Genomic DNA, 7317 nt, shown 5'->3' with positions numbered 1-7317 from the left:
TACTCTGGCTTATCTTGAAGAGTTACTGACGTTCACAGCCTCTGACAGCTGGAAGGAATTTGTATAATGTAATGATGAAAACAGCAGCAGTGAGGAGTATTTAGATGAGAGTGGCCTTAGGAAAACTAACTATAAATCACTGTGATCAAATCATACGTAAAGGACAAGCTAAATAGATCCATGGGACAGAAATAGAAGCAAGTCCAGAAATATATCTCAGGACATGGGGATTATAGTATACGATTAAGGTGGTGTTTCAAACCAGTGGGGAAAAGGATAGTTTATTTAATAAATTGTATAGGCACGACTGGCTATCTGTTTGAAAAAACAAGACAAAGTTAAGCTTTCTACCTCACAAGTTATTAAAATAAATTTCAAATAGATGAAAGATTTAAATGTACTTAAATTTAAACATTTAAAGCAATTTAAATATTGTTTTTTCCATTTAAACAATTTCATGAGGAAATATTTAAAACAATTTTAAACAATATTTGAAACAATTTAAATATTTAAAACAAGTTAATGAGGAAAAAATTAGGAGAATATTTATACCGTCTAGGGTCTAAGGAGATTTTTCTAAACAAAACAGAAAATCCAGAAGCTATAGAGGAAAAGATAGACATCAAATGTTTAGATTTTAGAAGGATAAGACAACATATACAAAGTCAAAAGACAAATTATAGACGGGAGAAAATATTTTTATATACACCATGATAAAGAGTTAATATCTATAATACACAAAGAGCTGCTACACACAACAAGAAAGAGAAATAACCGAGTAGAAAAATGGACAAAACATATGACTAGGTGATTCATGGAAAAGAAAATCCACTTGGCCAATACGTTTATGGAAAGATGCGCATCTGCACTAATAGTGAAGGAAAGGCAAGATTTAAAAGCGTGCCACCACTTTTTGTTTATCAGAACAGCAAAACTTAAAAATAACGACGGTAGCTAGAGCTGGAGAAGGTGAGGAAGGAAACGACATCTCAGTCACAGCTGGTGGATACGAGAATCCTCACAGACGTGGAGAAAGGGATCTGGTACCATATATGAAACTAAAAATGTGCATCTCTTTGACCCAGCTATGTCCCTCCTGGCAATTTATCCCACAGAAAAAAGAAAAAAGCGGCAAACTCCAGTATGTAAAGATATGCATACAAAAAATTTTTATAGCATTTTTTTGTTGTGCCAAAAATACTAGTAATGGTTGAATGATATACACATATCCATATACTGTAATGTCATGCAACTATTAAAAAGAACAAATTACAAAAAGGCAAATACTGTGTGATTCCACTTTAGATGCCTCTAAAGTAATCACACTCACAGAAACAGAAGGAGCAGTGGTTGCCAGGGGCTGAGGTGGAAGGACGAACAGGGAACTGTTGTCTCGTGGATACAGAGTTTCCATTTTGCAAGATGAAAAAGTTGAGGTTGATCGTACAACAATGCGAATAAAATTAACACCACTGAACTATACACTTAAAAACGGTTCAGATGGTAAATTTTATGTTATGTATGTTTTACCACAATTTAAGAAAAAGAATAAATGAGAGGGATTTTCACAATGTTTTGTTAGGTGAGAAAAGCAACTGGCAGAGAAATCTATGTGGTATTTGTGAAATAAATGATAACAAATGTAAAGAAACTCCTGTCGAGTACTCCACACCTACCTGGGCATGACCTACGTCCTCTGATTCCTAAGCGCTCTCCACCCTTCTCAAAGCCCTAGAATTCCGGGCAGGAGCTAGCATTAACCAAGCTCGCTAGCTTTGTCAGCCTTCAGGTGGCAAAGTGCCCTTTCGACTCCTGCCTTGGTGTTTCCCCATCTCAACCCTCCTCTCCCAAACACCAGGCCCCTGCAGGCTCTGGCATCGCCAGCCCAGGCCCGCAGCTGTTTCCAATATTCTGCACAAACTTTACTGAAATGAGAAGCCCCGTTTATCATCCCTCAGGCCCCAGCTCCTCCTGATTAGGTACATAGGACCTGACCTGTCAGCAGGGCCTGAGGCAGCAATCAAAGAGGAGATTGTTCTGAGCCAGGAGGTGAGAGGCGAGGTGGCTAGGGAGCTAAGAAGGGCCCAAAGGAGTCTTTAGCCAGCCTGGGGTAGTTGGGAAATATTCTCAAGCTGAGGAGAGAAGCAGAGGGCAGGGCTGAGTGAACTCCTCAAGGGCCACTGGTCTGTTCATATTCTCTGGCCATATCTTCTCTCTCTGGCCTCCAAGCCTCTTCCAAAAGACATGTCGCCAAGCTCCAAACTCAGCCATAATTTCTCTTTCCTTTCATCTCTCAGCTGTACCAGGAAACCCCTCTGGACATAATAAAAGAGAAAAAGTGTCTCTTTACTCTTGGCTTCTCCACAGTTCCACTCTTCCTAGAGCTCCAGAATCATCGAAACTCAAATATTGAAAATAACTTAGAGAGCACCTATCTATCTCACCTCCCTCTTAACATAGAAACTCCCTTAAGAGCATCCCTGACCCAATGGTCATGCCAGTTGATGCTTGAACAATCTAAGCTAAGTGGTCCATGTAGTTGCTAGTTACATGTGGCTATTTAAAAATAAATGCCACTTCTGGGTATATAGGCGAAGGAAACAGATTCAGTATCTTAAAGAGATATCTGCACTCCCATGTTCATTGCAACATTATTAACAATAGCCAAGATATGGAAACAACCCAAGTGTCCATCAGTGGGTGAATAGATAAAATGTGGTATAAATATACAATGGAATATTATTCATCCATAAAAAAGACATCCTGTCATTTGCAACAACATGGATGAAACTGGACTGCATTATGCTAAGTGAAACAAGCCAGAGAAAGACAAATATTGTATAGTATCCCTTATGTGTGGAATCTGAAAAAAAAGCTGAGCTCATAGAAACAGAGAATAGAATGGTGGTTGCTAGGGGCTGGGGGGGTGAGGAAAAGGGGAGATGTTACTCAAACTGTAAAACTTCAAGTTTTAAGATGAATAAGTTCTGTGTATCTAATTGCACAGCCTGGTGACTATAGTTAATAATACTGTATTGTATACTTGAAATTTGAGGAGAGTAAAACCAAAAAAGAAAAAAGTAACTACATGAGGTGATAGATGTGTTAATTAACTTGGTTGTGGTAATCATTTCACAGTGTATACATATATCAAATCATCACGTTGTACACTTTAAATATATGCTGCTTTGTCAATTATACCTAAACAAAGCTGGGGAAAAAAATAACTAAAACAAAACAGCTGGTTTTTAGTCACATTAACCACATTTTGAGTGCTCAGTAGCTACATGCGTTGGACAATGTGTCAAGAAATGTGAAGGAGCTCATACTTTACTCTAGCTGCAAGCTAATAAGCAAATCTGCCAGGTTCATGGATGCTGGCAGAAGACATGAGACTCATGGGTCGGAGACAAAGGACTTTATGATTTACAGCAATATCAATAGCCAGAGCATCAGCATTTTCTTGCTCCAGTTTCCCGAGCCGTAATTCCCACGGGGCAACATGAAGAGGGACAGATGCTACCTGCACATGCAGCAAGTTGCAATACAAGAGAGGAACCCTGAGTTTAGGGAACCTGATCTTTTATAACAGGCAGGAAACATGCTGTCCTTTGTTCTGGAGAAAGACACTATCTCTACCTTCTAAGGCTGTTGGCCTTGGAATGTGTCCTTGAAAAGTGTCCAGAAAAAAGCCATTCAGTGCCTCTGCTTGCAAAACATGCAGAAATGCAGACACATGGAGAATTTTCTCTGAGCGCAGCGCAGATATTGAACATACTCATCAGTGGAGAGAGCTCTGCAGGACAGCACTGCTCTAAGGAGCTAACTGCTTTACCAGGTCCTCCCATCATTTCTGACTTCTGACCCAAGGAGTCACAGAGAAATGAGCCAGTGCTGGCTCTCTGCACCCTTACAGGTAAGCTTCAAGTTGTCTTCCTTGATGTTGATGTTCGTTCACATCATGCTTCTTGCCTTCTTGACTAAGCTGCAAAAGGCTGGGTCTGTTTTAACATTTATGTGGTGCTTCACCCAGGGCTTTCATGCACTCTGTCTTCATGAGGACGCTGAGAGTCCAGGAAGGACAAAGGGGACACAACCAGGACACTCCTGAGTGGTGCAACACTCCAGTGCAGTGGTGCCCAAACTTCAGCAGGCATCAGAATCACCTGGAGGGTTTCAGGGAAGAGCTTGCTGAGCCCCACCCCCAGAGTATCTGGTTCAGGGCGTCTGGGGTGGAGCCTGGGAATCTGCATTGCTAACAAGTTCCAAGGTGCTCCTCAGGCTGCTGGGCTGGGAGCACACTGTGAGACCACTGCTCTGGTGTGACAGGAGCACTTTCGGTGGCATGCAAGCTGACACACGGATGACAATTTTTATCCTACAAACATTTATGCTTGTATGCATGTTGGGAAAATATAACCAGTACATCAAACTAGTTATATTTTTAAGTAAAAATAAATTGATTTAAGGATATATTTATGTATATACATAGTATGAAGATTGGCAATGATGGGGAAGGTGTTAAAAGAGTGGTTGAGGTTGGGGCAGTACTGCTGCGGGGGGAAGGGAAAGAACAGGGGTTCAGAGAGGCCTGCACTCAGATCCCAGCTCTGCTGCGTGCTGGCAAATTGCAACCTCTCAGCTTCCGCATTCATCAAATGGCATTATTAAGTTTCCATGGGAGTTTCCTAGGACTTGTGAGGATCGACTTTAACTAACTAGCTAACTAACCAACTAACTTCCTCTCTCCCTCAGGAAACAGGCACAATCCCCACCCTTAGGCTGCTCACAGGCTAGGGGACATGCTCTGTCCCCTCTAAACGCTAAGAAATTGTCAGGGGTTGTTCCAGGCCCAGGTCCCCCACCTAAGACAGAAACCACCCTCCCTCCAGCTGAAGCCCAAGGACTCTGGGAGGAGGAACACGTCCTAGCTGGGGGGCAGTGGAGGGTCACCTGGCCATTTCCCGGGTGGACAGGCGCAGATCCTGAGCCCTCCAGCTTGCCGGCCTCCCTCTGCTCGGGGCTGAGCACCACAGGCCTGCCCTCGGCAGGTGTCATTTTTCTCATCACGCTGCCTCAGGTTAATAACAAAGCTGTTTGGTGAATCCTGAGCCCGAACCCATATGAGAGGGATGGACCTGGGCCTGGCCAGAAAAATCCATCAGGAACAGAATCCATATTTCTTTTTCTAGAGCAATAAGGCCCTGTCTTAATGGGCCTGGTCTTAATGGTAGTAGGGCAGCAGGAAAGAGAAAATATGACTTAACAAGAAAGGAAAACGAATCTTCTTGTGACCATCAGCATGGAGAAATCTCTCTGGAGGAGCCCGCCTTCAAGGAGCTCAGGTCAAACCAGCTGGTCTTGCTCCTGTCCCAAGGACTGGTCACTGGGAGAGAGGCAGCCTTTCAAATGAACCCCTATATTCATGCTTTTGGCTGAGCTCTCTAGACTCCAAGTGGTGTTTCCATTGCACCGTTCATTCCAGGTCTTTCTGCTCCCTGCCCTCCTCGTTTTAATGATCTCAGACAGACATAAAAACGGCTGAGCTCAGCACAAGTGACTGAGACATGCACGTTGCCTCAGAGTCCCCGCGGACCCCAGCTGGGTACCATGCCGCCCTCGCTCCATTTTGACAGGATAAAGTGAACTCATTTATTCAGTTGTTTTAAGTGAGCTCACGCGAGGCAGAGCCAGAGAACGGAGACATAAATCTCTCCCAGCACACACGGAGTCGCTGCCAAACACCTTGGATCAAGCTTTCTCCCTGCTCAGGATGGTTTCTGCCCCGTCTGAAAATGAGGAGGGAAAAGCACTAAAAATTGAAGGGCATGGGGGAGGGTGTCAGCAGATTCTGGGGATGACAAACTTGTCAACGCTTTGGCCTAATAAAAATTCTTCCAGTAAGAAAGGCAAACTTAACTCAGAGATTTTCCTCAGTGCTTTCAGTGGGCGTGGTGCGTCACTGGTCACTTGGTCTGGCTGTAGGTTAACCCTGGCTGGGGATGAGGGATTTTCCTACATCTCCAAAGGCTGCATCTGCACCGGAGGTGGGGCTCTTGTCACATTTCGCTCTCTGGGCCTTGGGTGCAGCCTCCAATGCTGCTTCTACCCTAGAGCAAACTCAGCAGGCTGTTTTAAAACCTCCCAGCTGGAGAGAAAGCTCACTTCCGGAGAGCAGAGTCCCTCCGGGAAGGACAGTGAGTGGTGTGGCCCAGCCAGCCTTGTGTGGCTGCACGACAAAGAATTGCTTTTGTTTTTTCCCTTCGCTCAGAGATTTCTTTAAAGTTTTTATTCTTTGCAAACACATTACAGCCACAAACCTGTAGAAGAAAGTCACCCATAACCTTACTAGCCCTATCATGTATCAAATGGCTTGTATTTCCAAGGGTCTTGTCCACACACATACTTTTAAACCATAATTGTGACTAGGACTCAGCCAAGAGTATTTCAGCCAAGCATTCTCACCTAGGCGTTCTGTGTTGTGCAACTTTGCTGCTCAAAGTGGGGTCTGCAAACTAAGAGCACCAGCGCCAGCGCCAGCGCCACCCGGACTTACTAACTCAGACAGCTGCATTTAACACGATCCCCAGGTGATTTCTGTTTACATTAAAGTCTGAGACAGGGTGCCTAAAACACATCAGCCAAGACAAAAACGCTTCTCTAAACTGGGGCTACAGGATTTCTTCCTTCCCTCCCTCTTCCCGTGGGTGTGAACACCTGTGAGGTGCTGCGCTCTGGGTTGGGTGCTGGGACCCACAGAGAGCAGAATCGAGTGGAAAGGGTTCTGCCTTCCCGCCCTCCCGGTCTACGGAAGGGGCAGCAGGAACAGCCCTGCGGTGTCTTCCACCACATGAAGCAGAGACAGAAAGGATTTCAGAGTTGGAAGGGACCATGGGGGACAAGTGAAGTGACTTTGTCCTGACACAGAATGAGCTAATAACACTCTAGGTGGGGCTAGAGCTGGGGTCTCCTGACCCCTCGGGATACACTACTCTTCTGCTCACCTGGACTCACTCTCTGGCAGACAAGTCAGTGCGTGTGCATGCCTGGCCCAACCCGGGTCCCCTCAGCTGAGACCACCTCACCCAACAGCGTCTGCAGTCACAGCCTTGGCCCAGGCCGTGTCCCTTCCCTTTGTGTCTTTGCTCCTGGCATGCCTCCCAACTTTTTTGAGACAGGAAGACCTACCATGTGATTAAGTATTGTAAAGAAAGCAATTCCCCACAAATTAATGTATGGACTGAATAAATTATTCCTGCCAAATGGATGCAGTCAAATAAAAATCCAGAGGGCTTTCTGGAAGTTGATAAAATGGAT

Source organism: Equus przewalskii, chromosome 6 (assembly GCF_037783145.1).
Source record: "Equus przewalskii isolate Varuska chromosome 6, EquPr2, whole genome shotgun sequence".
In the NCBI taxonomy this organism is placed as follows: domain Eukaryota; kingdom Metazoa; phylum Chordata; class Mammalia; order Perissodactyla; family Equidae; genus Equus; species Equus przewalskii.
This window is presented reverse-complemented; position numbering follows the sequence as displayed.